General features: G+C 46.4%; 1 long non-coding RNA gene across 1 annotated transcript; it reads left to right on the top strand.

Annotated features, from left to right (window-relative positions):
- The first annotated feature begins 810 nt into the window (after window positions 1-810).
- On the top strand, window positions 811-12,826 carry LOC105553954. The gene is made up of 3 exons (XR_001008244.1): window positions 811-1,475; window positions 4,489-4,678; window positions 12,592-12,826. It is a non-coding gene; the product is annotated as an uncharacterized LOC105553954 (long non-coding RNA).
- The last annotated feature ends 294 nt before the right edge of the window (window positions 12,827-13,120 follow it).

The raw sequence follows: 13,120 nt of genomic DNA, 5'->3' as shown, positions 1-13,120 counted from the left end.
TGAACTCCTGGACTCAAGCGATCTACCCACCTCGACCTGAAAAAATGAAGGCTTATAGGTTTGAGCCCCTGCACCCGGCCAGCACTCTCAGAATTGATCCTTGTCATGTTCCTCTCACCCATCACTGTAGCTGAAGCCCCGGAGAAGCCACTGATTACCCTCTAATTTTCCTAGGTGTTGGTTTCTCTGTTAACATAATGGCTATAATTAGAGCTCTTAACCAGGAAAACTTCCCAAATATAACTTCAGTGAACATATGTGCACTGCTCATACCTGGTTCCCCTGGTACTGTTGCTGCATAAGAAGTCACCCCTTAATTTAGTGGCTTACAATGATCACCTTATTTATGCTCTCAGAGTCTGTGGGTTTGGAATTTATTTTATTTTATTTTATTTATTATTTATTTATTTATTTATTTATTTATTTTTTAAGATGGAGTCTCACTCTGTCACCCAGGCTGGAGTGCAGTGACACGATCTCCGCTCACTGCCACCTCTGCCTCCTGGATTCAAGCAATTCTCCTGTCTCAGCCTCTCGAGTAGCTGAGATTACAGGCACATGCCACCATGCCTAGTTTTTTTGTATTTTTAGTAGAGATGGGGTTTCACCATATTGGTCAGGCTGGTCTTGAACTCCTGACCTCGTGATCCGCCCGCCTCAGCCTCCCAAAGTGCTGGGATTACAGTCATGAGCCACTGCGCCCGGCGGGTTTGGAATTTAGACAGCAGGAGTGGCTTGTCTCTGCTGCATGATAGCTGGGGCCTTGACCGCTGGGGGTAATGCAGCAGTTGGGGTGTATTATCATCTAAAGGCTCCTTTCCTCACATGTCTGGCCCTGGCCTGGAGCACTGGAGGATGATGTCTGCTGACTACAGCGTCCATCCGGGTCCTTCCCAGGCGCTGTGGCCTCCCTCACGGCATGGCTGCCTCGGGTACTCGGACTTCACATGGAAGCCCAGGGCTCCAAGATCAAATGCCCCAGCAAGACAGAAGCTCAGCCATCTTTGATGACCTAGAAGCTAGGTAGCACCCATTGTACTGCCTTCTATGGGTTGTGAGTGAGTCTCAAACCTGCCTTGACTCAAGGAAACAGAATTAGACTCTACGTCTTGATGGGTTGTGGCCAAGTTCTGGAAGCACATGAGTGGGGGATACTGTGACATTTTCATCTTTGGAAAACACCATCTAGCACACCTGAATCTGCTTTCAGGGGGTGTAAAGGGATTTCCACAGCAAAATTTGAAGCCACATGTGGTCAGCACTTTGTACTGTGGAAACAAAGTGCTCTGGGCATCCAGAAAGGGGGTAAGTTTTTTCTTACTGGGATAAATCTGGCTGCATTTTAGGTAATCCTGGAAAATTGATCGACAAAAGCAAAGGACCAAGAAAGCTGCTTATACCAGTGTCTCCTCCCACCCTCAGCCTCCAGTAGCATCGCTATATTTTTCCATTTTATTTGTGTCACTTTAAATAAGGTAAGCTCTCCTTTGCTGTTCTGGTGTATTTAGACATACATGTATCTTGCTATCTTGGGTTCTCATGATTATACTCTTACATCTTTGCACACTTCATTTGGACCCCTTCCTACTACTTTGATTTCCCCATGACTTTATTCAAAATTTGGAGAGAATAAACCCACTTGACTCTCCTCTCCCTGGTTGCTTTCTCCGCTCATTCGGGCATCTCTTTGCTCCATAAAATTATGCTCAATCAAGTATCACATTATTTTTATCTTTAGTTGTATATGTCGTTCCTGTGTCAAAGAGCTTACCCTGTGGGTGCTGTCCAGCCATCTTGAACATTTTGCAAGGCAAATTTATGTATTTATTATTTTAAGACAGGGTCTCACTGTGTCACCCAGGCTGGAGTGCAGTGGTGTGATCATGGCTCACTGCAGCCTTGAACTTCTGGGCTCAAGAAATCCTCCCACCTTAGCCTCCCAAGTAGCTGGGACTTCAGGCAGGCACCGCCATGCCCAGTTAACCTTTTAAATGTTTTTCTAGAGACGAGGTCTCACTATGCTGCCCAGGGTGATCTTGGGCTTCTGGGCTCAAGTAATCCTCTTGCTTTGGCCTCTTAAAATGCTGGGATTACAGGTGAGGGCCCCTGTGCCCGACCTGGCAAATTTATAGAAAATTGGGGCAATATTGAATCATCTTTGTATCCCACTGACGAGCAAGAAGGTAAGATACCATGACTGGCTCAACACAGCTACTACCTGTAAATACACTTCTGTGTTATTCAAACCAGGAGTCAGGAAGGAAAACTGATTGAAAAATATCTTCTGAGTATCTGAATTGGGCAATTGCTGTGGGGAACAGAATGACAAAGAAGCAGAACCCTGCTCCCTAAAGGAGCTTCCCCTCTGCTAGGGGTGCCAAAGCATGAACACATAGAAAGGTGAATAGCCACAGCATGGCAGGCAGGATAATGACACCCCTAAAATGTCCACGCCCTGATGCCCGAACCTGTGAATGTTAACTTACACGACAAAAGGGATTTTGCAGATGAGATTAAGTTAAAGCTCTGAGGTGGGAAGATGGGCCCAGATTATTCAGGTGGGCCCAGTGTATCACTAGGGTCCTGATGAGTGGAAAAAAGAGTCAAGACAGTTGGAGTTATGCGAGTTAAGATCGGACATGGCTGTCTTTGGAAGACGAGAGGGGCCTTGAGCCAAGGAGCGAGAGCATCTCTAGAAGCTGGCCAAGGTGGGAGGGAACACAGCCCTGTCTACACCCTGATTTTAAAGGACTTCTGACCTTCAGACTGTAGGATAACACAGTTGGGTTGTTTTAAGCCACTAAGCTTGTGGAAATTTGCTATAGTAGCATTTGGAAACTAATACAAATAGCAAAGTTAAGTGAGATAAGAATCCGAAAAAAAAGTGTCATAGGTCAATGAGCCAGAAATCGCCACATACTGGAGTTTCTACTGCAATCTCATATGTTCATCTGCCTCATCGCCCACGAAAACTCTCATTTCTGGAAAATGAAGGGTGAAAAATAATTAGCTTATGGGAAAAGTAGAGGCAGACCATTCAAGACCTATGGAACTTATAATCAGAGCCTTGTTACCGTTACTAAAAACAGTAACGATGTTAACTGAAATATCAGCTGGCATCACATCTCCCTCCCACAGTACATCCTTCGCAGTTTTATTCCTTGGGCTTCTGGTTTCCTCCTTGAGAATGGAGCATTCTTTTTTTTTTTTTTTTTCCCCAACTTTTATTTTAGAATTAGGGGGTACATGGGCAAATTTATTACAAAGCTATAATTTCATGATGCTGAGGTTTGGAGTACAAATGAATCTGTCACCCAGGTAGTGAGCATAGTACCCAATAGATAGTGTTTTTAACCCTTAACCCCCTCTCCTTCTCCTGCCTCTTGTATTCCCCAGTGTCTACCGTTCCCATTTTTTGACCATGTGTACCTAATGTTTAGCTCCCACTTATAAGTGAAAATATGCAGTATTTGATTTTCTGTTTATGAATTAATTAGCTTAGAATAATGGCCTCCAGGTGCATCCATGTTGCTGCAAAAGATGTGATCTCATTCTTTTTTATGGCTGCATAGTATTCCATGGTGTATATGTGCCACATTTTCTTTATGACATTTCTTTCTGAGACTGACCTGCTTCATTAAAATAAAAAATACAACCTGAAGGTAGCCTGTTTGCCCAAGCATTTCTTTTTAAATACTGGGAGATATGTCTTTGCAGATTCTTCATCTTCACTTACAACTTCCCCAGATTTAAAAAAAAAAAGTCCAACTAAAAATTATAAAGCCAGCTCCTACTTGCATTAACGGAAGATACTTCTGCCAGTAGTCCGATTTTTTCTTAAAGTTTTCATAGCGTGCTAAAGTTTTCTATTTAATTCTGAAAACCCTATTGCTCATGGCATCAAAATATCAATCTGCTTGGGAAAACCGATGAATAGCAAACTGTAATCGGTAGATGCTACGAGGGCTGTTGGTTCAAATAAGGGTGGGAGCGGGTGGGGGAGGCCTCTTGCTGGAGGTGGGCTTGAGCTGAGCCTGGAGAATAAGTCAGATGGCAGCTTACAGCATCACTTTCCAGGTGGGAGGAGGAAAATATGGTGCCCGATCCAACAATGGGGTGTCCCTGGTGGGCTGTGTTTGGCTCAGACACCCCAGTTGTTGTGGTTCTATTGGCCAGAGCAGCTGCTCTCCCACACCCGCAGCTGCTGTTCTCGTGGTCCTGGGCTTGGGCCTGGAGAAGCCCCTCTCCAGGAGGCTGGGCCAGCCCTACGCTCGCACCTAGAGATACTGCAGCTTCCTCTCTTGGCCTTCAAGCCACATGGCCCCGAATTTCCCCTTCAAAGCAGGCTCCTGGGCTTTTGAGGGATTGTCACTCTTGGAGGAAATAAAAATGTAGAAAAATATAGCAGAGCACTCTAGAGAATATGTACTTTCTCAACTTTTCCAGCCACCTTCCTTTAAGCAGTTATAACGCTTCTGGCTATCACAGGACATTGAGAGGGAAAAGGCCTCATCGACATAGCAACTATAGGCTAGGTGGGCCTTTGGTGCACACACCCCCCAGCACCCACAGATATCCGGGCCTCCTGTGTATGAATGTGTGCCAAGAATTTAGACCTATTTCTTGCCTTCTGGGCTCTCTATTCCTCATCCTCCATCCAAGTGGCCGTGTTGTGCAGGTAATTCTTTTCTCTCCCCTCACCCTTTCCCCCTGCTTTTCCCTACTGTCTCTCCGCCTGTTTCTGTCTGAGTCTCTTTCCCGCTTCTGCCTTCCAGAGCATCCTCTGCAATTCGAGGTCATCCTCTTCTCCAGCTGCCGCTGCAGAGCCCCAAGGGTGGTCCCCACGCCCCCTCACTGTACACTTCGGCAGGAAGGCGCTTCTGTGTCCCCCGTCCTCACCCTTCACTGCACCTGTCCTGCTTCGTCTCTTCCTCCTGGACTGAGGTTGGCCTTAGGCCCTGCTCCAAAAGGAGGACATTCACCAGAGCTTCAGACTTCCTCCTGCTGCCGCTGCTCCCCGGAAGCCAACCTGGTGACTGCGGATGTCTAGGCCCAGACCGTGCCTGGCAGAGCAGCCACGGGCTGGAGAAACAAGTCCTCAAGAGGGCTGCGAGGAGAGCCACAGAGACGGGGTCAGGGGAACTGAGGTCACACAACTGGGAATAAGAAGGTGGGGTGCTGGGGGGCTTGTCAATGTGGTTCTTCTACAGAGGATGGGAAGCCCCTTCCTTTCTGCCCAAGAAAGTATCTTCAGCATTCACCGAAATCTCCCCAAGGGGGAAGCGCCTCAGGAAGGGGAACTAGGAAGGAAATACAGGCTGGTGCTTACTCCATCCCCATCACAAAGAGGCTCAGAGAGAGACTTGGGAACGAGATGCATATGCAATTTTTTAAATCACTCATTCAAGAAATAATAATGAAAAATGAGTTACAGGCGATGGATTAGTAAGGGCTGATCAGATTGACTGTGTAAGTGAATTACATTCAAATTACACTTGAAGGAGCTCTATCAAGGGCAATTATGGGTCCTTCGGGAGGCTTTAAAAAGAGGAGGGATGAAACTTGGTTAAAATGGGAGCTGATTAAAGGCAAGAAGAGTACAGAATGGTTGAGGTGACTTTCTCTGTGCCCCACTTTCAACCCTCCGCTGCCAAGCAGGCTTGCAGGTGGGACTATTTGCTTGCCCTGGGTTTAGCAAGTGCTGCCTCGCCTAACCGGCTTCCAAGGTATCAGGTTTTAAGCTGGTGTGGCAAGAATGATATTGGCCTTTGTGTTCTAAAGGAGTGGCATGAAGCACAGTGGACCTTGATCTTCAGTTGACGCCACAATCTCCCTAATCCACTGATCTCCAATCATCCCACTAGATTAGCCACCCTATCAGGCGGTATTTTTCCATGTCCCATGTGCTCAAGGACGAAGTTCTAAAAGCAAGCTTGGAAGCTTACAAGATGCAGTACAGTGTCAGGGGTGGGCAGAGGGGAGAAAAGCAAAGGATTTACATTTGTTTTAGAAACTGCTGCCTAAAGATAAGCTCGTCTGTGCAACTCTATGACTTCTGACACTGAGGCAGGGAGGATTGTGAAACCAGGAGAGAAAGAATTTCAGACAGCAAATAAATACACATTCGCTTTAGCCAGGGGGTGGGGTGGGGAGGTGGCTGAAAAGGGACTGAGTCTATGAAGAGGCCTAGAGTAATAGTTTTTGAAGCGTTACTTATCTAGTGCTAGGCGGCAGTGTTCATTTTGTTTGTATGCAGTGATTACTTGCAGTCTACATGCAGAAAACCAGTTTATCTAATGAAGCGCAGGGCTACAAATAAAGGTTTCTTAATAGACCCAGGCGACTGCCATAGGCCTCACCCTAACTGAGGGGACACAGGGCCTTACCGTCGGGGACTAGGCTTTGGGAGGCACTGAGGCAAGTTGGAGAATTAGAAAAGGAGTCAGCCATGAGTTATGTCCTGGTTATTACCAAGAAATAATCTAAAAAATGAAAATAAAGATGCATATCAGGAGTTGGAAGCAATGTTTTACTGAAGGGCAGTCCGGAGACATGCATCTGTCTCCAGGTGTTCAAATGCACTTTCCTCTCACTGAGGGGGCCTGAAAGCCTCCCCCTGGCTGCTCTGGGTCCCAGGTGCGTCCAGACTTTGCCGGACACAGCTCTGTCAGGTGAGGCAGGCACCAGGGGAGGAGGCCTTGGCTTTGTTAATTGTGCAGAAGAGCGGGGACTTTGATGACCACTTTTTTAATCTAATGACAAGCTATTTCCTTTACCACTAGTGTCCCGAAGGGCAAATTCTAAAACCAAGGCCATTTGATAAAGCCTGGGGAATTTATTGCAAGGCAGATGGACACAGCAGCAGCGCATAAGAGTACGTGCGTGGGGCTCCAGCCCGGCCACGGTGGGAACTTTTCTCAGCAAAGGGCAGCACTGCTGGCTTTGCTGGGGCGGTCTTCCCACGAAGATCCCAGGGGAGATGGTCTGAGGTGTGTGAACACTGTGAATGTCATGGACAAAGCTCAGCGTGGGACCCCATGGGACTTCAGGTTATTAAGATGTAAATGTTGGCCGAAAGCTTATGTGTGAATTTTATTTTTAAGTTGTGACTTCCTTCCTTTCTGCCTGGGCCAGTGCACAAGCTGGAGGAAGGAGAGTCAGTATCACTCTGCAAGAGAAGTTTCTTCAGGTTTCTGGGTGTGTTCTTGAGTTAATAGAAATCTGACACCACTGAGAAGTAACTGACAAAGGCTTTCCGGCCCCGAGGCAGGGTGTCACATACTGGCCCTGACCAATCCCATTTGGAGCTGAAGACTCCAGAACATGGCAGAAGGTCATTTCTGCAGGAGTGTTAGCTGTTCTGCAGCTGAAAGAGGAACTACAATTGAAGGCAGGAAAGCAACATTGTGAAAATGCCTATGGCTGCCACTGAGAGTTACCAAACAGCCTCAACAGTCTCCTAAGAAATGATCGCTGGGGACACATGTTTTCAGACTCTCATTGCATGCCCTGTATGTACCTGCTGTAAAGTCGAGAAATCACACCAGCACCAGCACTGCTTTCCTGGTCACCTGTTGAAAATGTAATGGACGTGAAACACTAAAAACAGCATTAAATTCAGCGGCTTTAAGTCAGCGGCTTCCCAGTAGCGTTTTTTCAAAAAATTGTGTTTAAAAACATTTTTCTATAGGCAATATTCACCTAGAAAGAAACACTTGGCTAGAATAGCTTATTTTATGATCTTAGATTTTCTCTGTGTTGCTGTGTCTCTCTCCCCCCATTTCTGAGTTCTGAGTTCTCCCCCCATTTCTGAGTTCATGTGTAATGATCTGACCACTGAGCTTTTTCACAGAACTAGGCTAGGAGGACGAAATATTGAGTTAGGAGAAGTTTTCAGCCAGCAATTTCCCAATAGTACATGATTTCCCTTTTTATCTCCTTTTTCTTCTTCAGAGGAAAGCAGGGTGCGTTCTGGAGTGAGGACATGACTGTAAGTTGTAGGCAGGAAATACTGTTTCATGACACCACATTTTAAAAGAAAGAGACTTTAGAAAATGGTCATATTTTGGTCGGGCGCAGTGGCTCATGCTTGTTATTCCAGCACTTTGGGAGGCCGGCGTGGGAGGATCACTTGAGGTCAGGAGTTTGAGACCAGCCTGGCCCACATGGTGAAACCTCGTCTCTACTAAAAATACAAAAAATTAGCCAGGCATGGTGGCGGCGCCTGTAGTCCCAGCTACTCGGGAGGCTGAGGCAGGAGAATGTTTTGAACCCGGGGGGGGGAGGTTGCAGTGAGTTGAGATCGCACCACTATACTCCAGCCTGGGGGACACAGCAAGACTACGTCTCAAAAAATTATAATAATAATGATAAAATAAAAAAGAAAATGGTCATATATTTAAAGTCTACTGTTAATATTTTGTTAGATGTCACTAACTACTTAATGCTTTGTAGACACTTAAAATGTTGTTCACAAATCCCAATGTAAGCCCATGAAATTGACCTCAGTGGTTACACTTTTCCTAAAACCCTGGGGATTTTGTTTTAAAAGGTTAATGTGGTTTTTTAGTTAGTCAGAAGATAATTATAGATCCTTCCCTGGGTGCAAGTGATGTAAAGGGTCTTTGGGGATACGAATTACAGAGCAGACTCTGGCCCTGATCTCTGTATTGACAACCTCCTGAGAAGGGAGGCCTTGCTCGTGCTGAAAGCTTTTGCTACATGGGGTCCCACAGGTTTGGGTGCAGGCAGGAGGAGCGGCAGTAAGAAGGCCCACTGTGGGCCCACAAACATTGGGCTGGGACCTCAGATTCACACTTATACCTTGTTCTGGGGAAAAAATGAAAGCGGCTCAAGCCTTTCTTAACCCCTGGGAGACACCGGCAGGGAAGAGACCACAAAGAGCAAGACAGCTGTGACAAGTGCACAGTCACCCCAGGCCTCAGGGCTCTCCTGTTTCCACACACTGTCCAAACTCACCCAGCTCTTGGCCTGCTCTGCCCAGCCCTCTTTCTGACCTTTGATGCTTACGTCTCTACTCCCAAAATAGATCAGGAAACTGTTGATGCCACAGAAAGATCTGGCTTTGGAATAAGTAAGCCTGGGTTCAAATCCCCTGCCTGTACACATTTATAACATTGGACTTTATGTTCCTACCCTGTACAATGGGAACACAGGACCAATGATTCAGGGTGCTGGGGAAGTCTAAAGTAGGTAACATGTGTCAGACACATAGCGCAATGCCTGGCGCATGACAGCTGATCCGTAAAGGTTACTTGTCCCTCCTGCTTGTCCTAGGAGGAACTACTTGTCCCTCCTGCTTGTCCTAGGAGGAGCTAGTGCCGGGATTCGCCTTAGGGGCATGTGGGTGTTGGAAACAGGGCATTGCGTCCAGGCTAAGTGGCTTGCCAGATGCAAGATCATCTGTTTTCCTGTTTCTAAAAAGGAGATAATGTCATAAGGTTACTGTCAGGATTAAAATGAAAAATGATAGAGCATGCCTGTCGCATCATAGGCATTTGATAAATGTTGGTCTCTGTCTTTAAACTTCTTTGAAATATGCCATCCCCCATCCCTGTGATGGCCTCATAGGCAGTTGCATCCCTTGAACTCTGTTCTGGACCACTGGCCACCCCTGCCTCTGCCTCATGCATCTGTCACTGCCGTGGGAGGGGTCTACAAGGCACTGGGTGACTCAGCCGACATGAGGCTCCGTGGCAAGGCTGTGGGATTGTCCCTTGCAAAACAAGCCTCCCTTCCCTTTCTATCTTTATGACTACCCTCGCTGTTCTGTCACCTGATTTTATGTGAGAAACCAATTCTGGGGTAGGAACCAAGTTTCCTGCTGATCTCTGACCACGCCTCAATTGTTGGAGTGGTTCTGAGCTGTCACATCCTCCCACTTGCCCCCTCCCCAGGGCTGTTCTTGGAGACAGCAGCATGATTTGAGCCCACGAAGGAGCAATCAGGCTCAATAAACCTAAGAGAAAATCTAAGAATAATCTAATGTTCTCAGTGCTCAGGTCTAAAGAGGAAGTGACCTCATTTCATGAGGGACAGTCATTGCTAGTTTAATAGAATAACCTTTCTCATTATCACAGATGTAGCAGACTAGGTGTGTAATCATAGATAAAATAAAAAATTGTAGACAATATTGAAGAAAAAACCAGGAGTATCTTTTGAGATTACTTAAGGGAATACAAGGAATCTATGTATCCCTTGGCATAAGATGCCCCATACAGTGTATCCAGCCCATCAGGCATTTCATGAAGCACTTTCAAGTGGATAAGAGGTAGGAGACTAGAAAGATTCCACTGGTATTCTGCAAAGTGGAGTGTGAAATGCAAAGTTTTTTTTTTTTTTTTTCCTGCCAGAATGTATACATCCGATGCCAAACCTGAGGAATAAAGGAGTAAATGGCCAGAAGGAAGAGGGATTTGATTGTCAGATGGTTAACTGTGGTGTGACAGTATTCCATTAAGAATTTTGAAACATTCAACCTACGTTCGCTTTGCTTAAACAAAACCCAAACGGAAAGCATCTAGAGATGCGCACACGCAGCAGCGCTCTGCGAAATGTCTGTGTTTCACGTGGTGCTGCCTATTTGCCTGACGAATCTCAATGCCACCCCACTCTCCCTGCCCTTCTCTGTAGGAGCTGGAAGCCTGCAAACTACATTTCCCAGAATACCCAGCCAGCTTACTTCCCAGTAGCCTCTGCCAATGGGAAACACTGGTGGGAGCTTGGAAGGAGGGTAGAAGGGAGAAAGAAGCTGATTTTATTTCTCCTTCTGCTGAAGTCTCTGGCAGTGGCAGCAGTAGCAGCAGTTGCAGCAATAGCAGTAGCGGCGGCGGTAGGTGACTGAGTTTCTGCTCAGGTGGAGTTTCAGCAGCAGTGGGGGCAGGGGGTGCTCTTGCAGCCTCTGCAGCAGGGCATTCCTGGGCTCTGGCAGCATCAGCATCCGTGACAGGCAGCCCTTGGTGGGAGTTTAGTTCCTTGGCTTCCTGAAAGATTTCCAGTAATGGCCGTGGAGCAGCGAGTATCACAGCCGCCCCAGCCACAGAGCAGTCACCGACTCTGTCTGGATCGCACCATTTTTCCTTTCGTTCAGCCAGCCTTAGGATGGTAGTAGCTTCCTGCGGTTACTAATCTCTGAATGATCTCGGCTTTCCCCTTTTGTTCTCCTCCAGCCCTTCAACACATTTACAGACCATTTCCGAGGTTAACTTTCTTCTACTTGAAATTCCTAGAGTAGTATCCGTTCTGCTGACTGGACATTATCCAGTATACACATTTATAAAGTAAACGCAAATTTTAAGGCAAATCAAATACAATCTCATTTTGTTTAATTCCTCACCCCAGCTGCATTTGTGGGCTTATAAAAGGAAAGAGTAAGCAAGTCTTTCTCTCAGAAGTTGGACAACAAAACTCAGTTCCTTGTCACATACCCTGCAGCATCCACCAAAGAGGTCACCATGACAAGTATTCTTGAACAAGAGACTTTCTTTTGAGAGATCTCTGTTGTAACCATAATCACATTAATAGTAGGTACCCGTTCAATAAGTGTCTTTTATATATTAGGCATTTCAAATATGTTATTTCATTTAATTATCAGTAATAATAATTGTCTATCTATCTATCTATAGACAGGGTCTTGCTGTGTCACCCAGGCTGGAGTGCAGTGGCAAGATCTCAGCTCACTGCAGCCTTGACTCCCCAGGCCCAAGTGATCCTCCTACCTCAGCCTCCTGAGTAGCTGGGACTACAGGCATGTGCCACCATGCCCATCTGATTTTTGTATTTTTTTGTAGAGATGAGGTTTCACCATATTGCCCAGGCTGGTTTTGAACTCCTAGGCAGAAGCGATTCACCTGCCTCAGCCTCCCAAAGTGTTGGGATTTCAGGCATGAGTCACCACACCCAGCCTAATGGCTTTTATTAGCAATTGATAAACTGGGCAGCACTTAGTTGATAAAATAGACAAGAGCTGCACTGGGAATGGCAGAACAGTAGGATTTTGTAAGGTGGTTTGAGCAGGAACAAGGAAACAGTATAGTACAAAAAAGCAGATTGGTTAATATCCGCTTGCTTGGTTATTTCCGGTTATCTTGGTTGCTTCAGGTTGCTTTCCTTGTGTGGATTAAAGCAGAGGGAACTTCCTTTATCATGCTGACTCAGGTCAACTGGACCCTCCCCCCGCCTTTTTTTGGCAACCTGGCTTGTTTTGGGATTTTCCTGTTTTTGAAAGTTTTAATTTGATTACGTGGCACTTAACATGAGTGACTCCATTTTGGGTTGACCTGTTGGAGCCCAGTGCAGGAATTCAGTCCAAAACAATGGCCTCCCCCAAATTTTATTTAACAGTGGCTGCGCACCCCTCTCTTTTTAGTATGCATACCTTTTGCCATGTGACTAAGCCATCCTTCCTATCTGGTGTTGCAGTCTATTTCTTCACTCCCCAGAGTTTAAGATGGTCTTGTGAATTACTCTGGCTTACAAAATGAGCCAGAAGAGATATGTGAGTTCCAGAGGCCAGACTCAAGAGGCCTGGCAAATTCTGCCTTCACCCACTTGCAACATTGTCCTTTAAAGGCCCTGAAAGCAGCAGATCTTGCCATTGGAGGATGAGAAGCCACATGAAGAAGAAAGAAGACGCCCCAGACAGCAGTGCAGTACCACCTTCCAGAGATGCCAGTGTGACCGTCTTTGGTCTTCTAGCCCAACTGCTTTCCCTGAATGCAATGCATAAGCAGGCCAGGCAAAAGGAGAAGGGGAAGCTGCCCAGCTAACCCACAGAATTATGAGAGATAAAAAATCATTGTCTTAATTTGTTTGCATCTCCTAGAATTTTAAATAACTGAAAACATGCATTAAGAACTCTTTTTCTCTGGCTGAGTATGGTGGCTCATGCCTGTAATCCCAGCACTTTGGGTGGCCGAGGTGGGTGGATTACCTGAGGTCAGGAATTTGAGACCAGCCTGGCCAACATGGTGAAACCCCGTCTCTACTAAACATACAAAAATTAGCCGGGCATGGTGATGGGCACCTGTAATCCCAGCTACTCGGGAGGCTGAGGTGGGAGAATCGCTTGAACCCGGGAGACAGAGGTTGCAGTGGGCCG

This window comes from Mandrillus leucophaeus, unplaced genomic scaffold, assembly GCF_000951045.1.
Source record: "Mandrillus leucophaeus isolate KB7577 unplaced genomic scaffold, Mleu.le_1.0 Scaffold62, whole genome shotgun sequence".
NCBI classification, from domain to species: domain Eukaryota; kingdom Metazoa; phylum Chordata; class Mammalia; order Primates; family Cercopithecidae; genus Mandrillus; species Mandrillus leucophaeus.
This window is presented reverse-complemented; position numbering and strand designations above follow the sequence as displayed.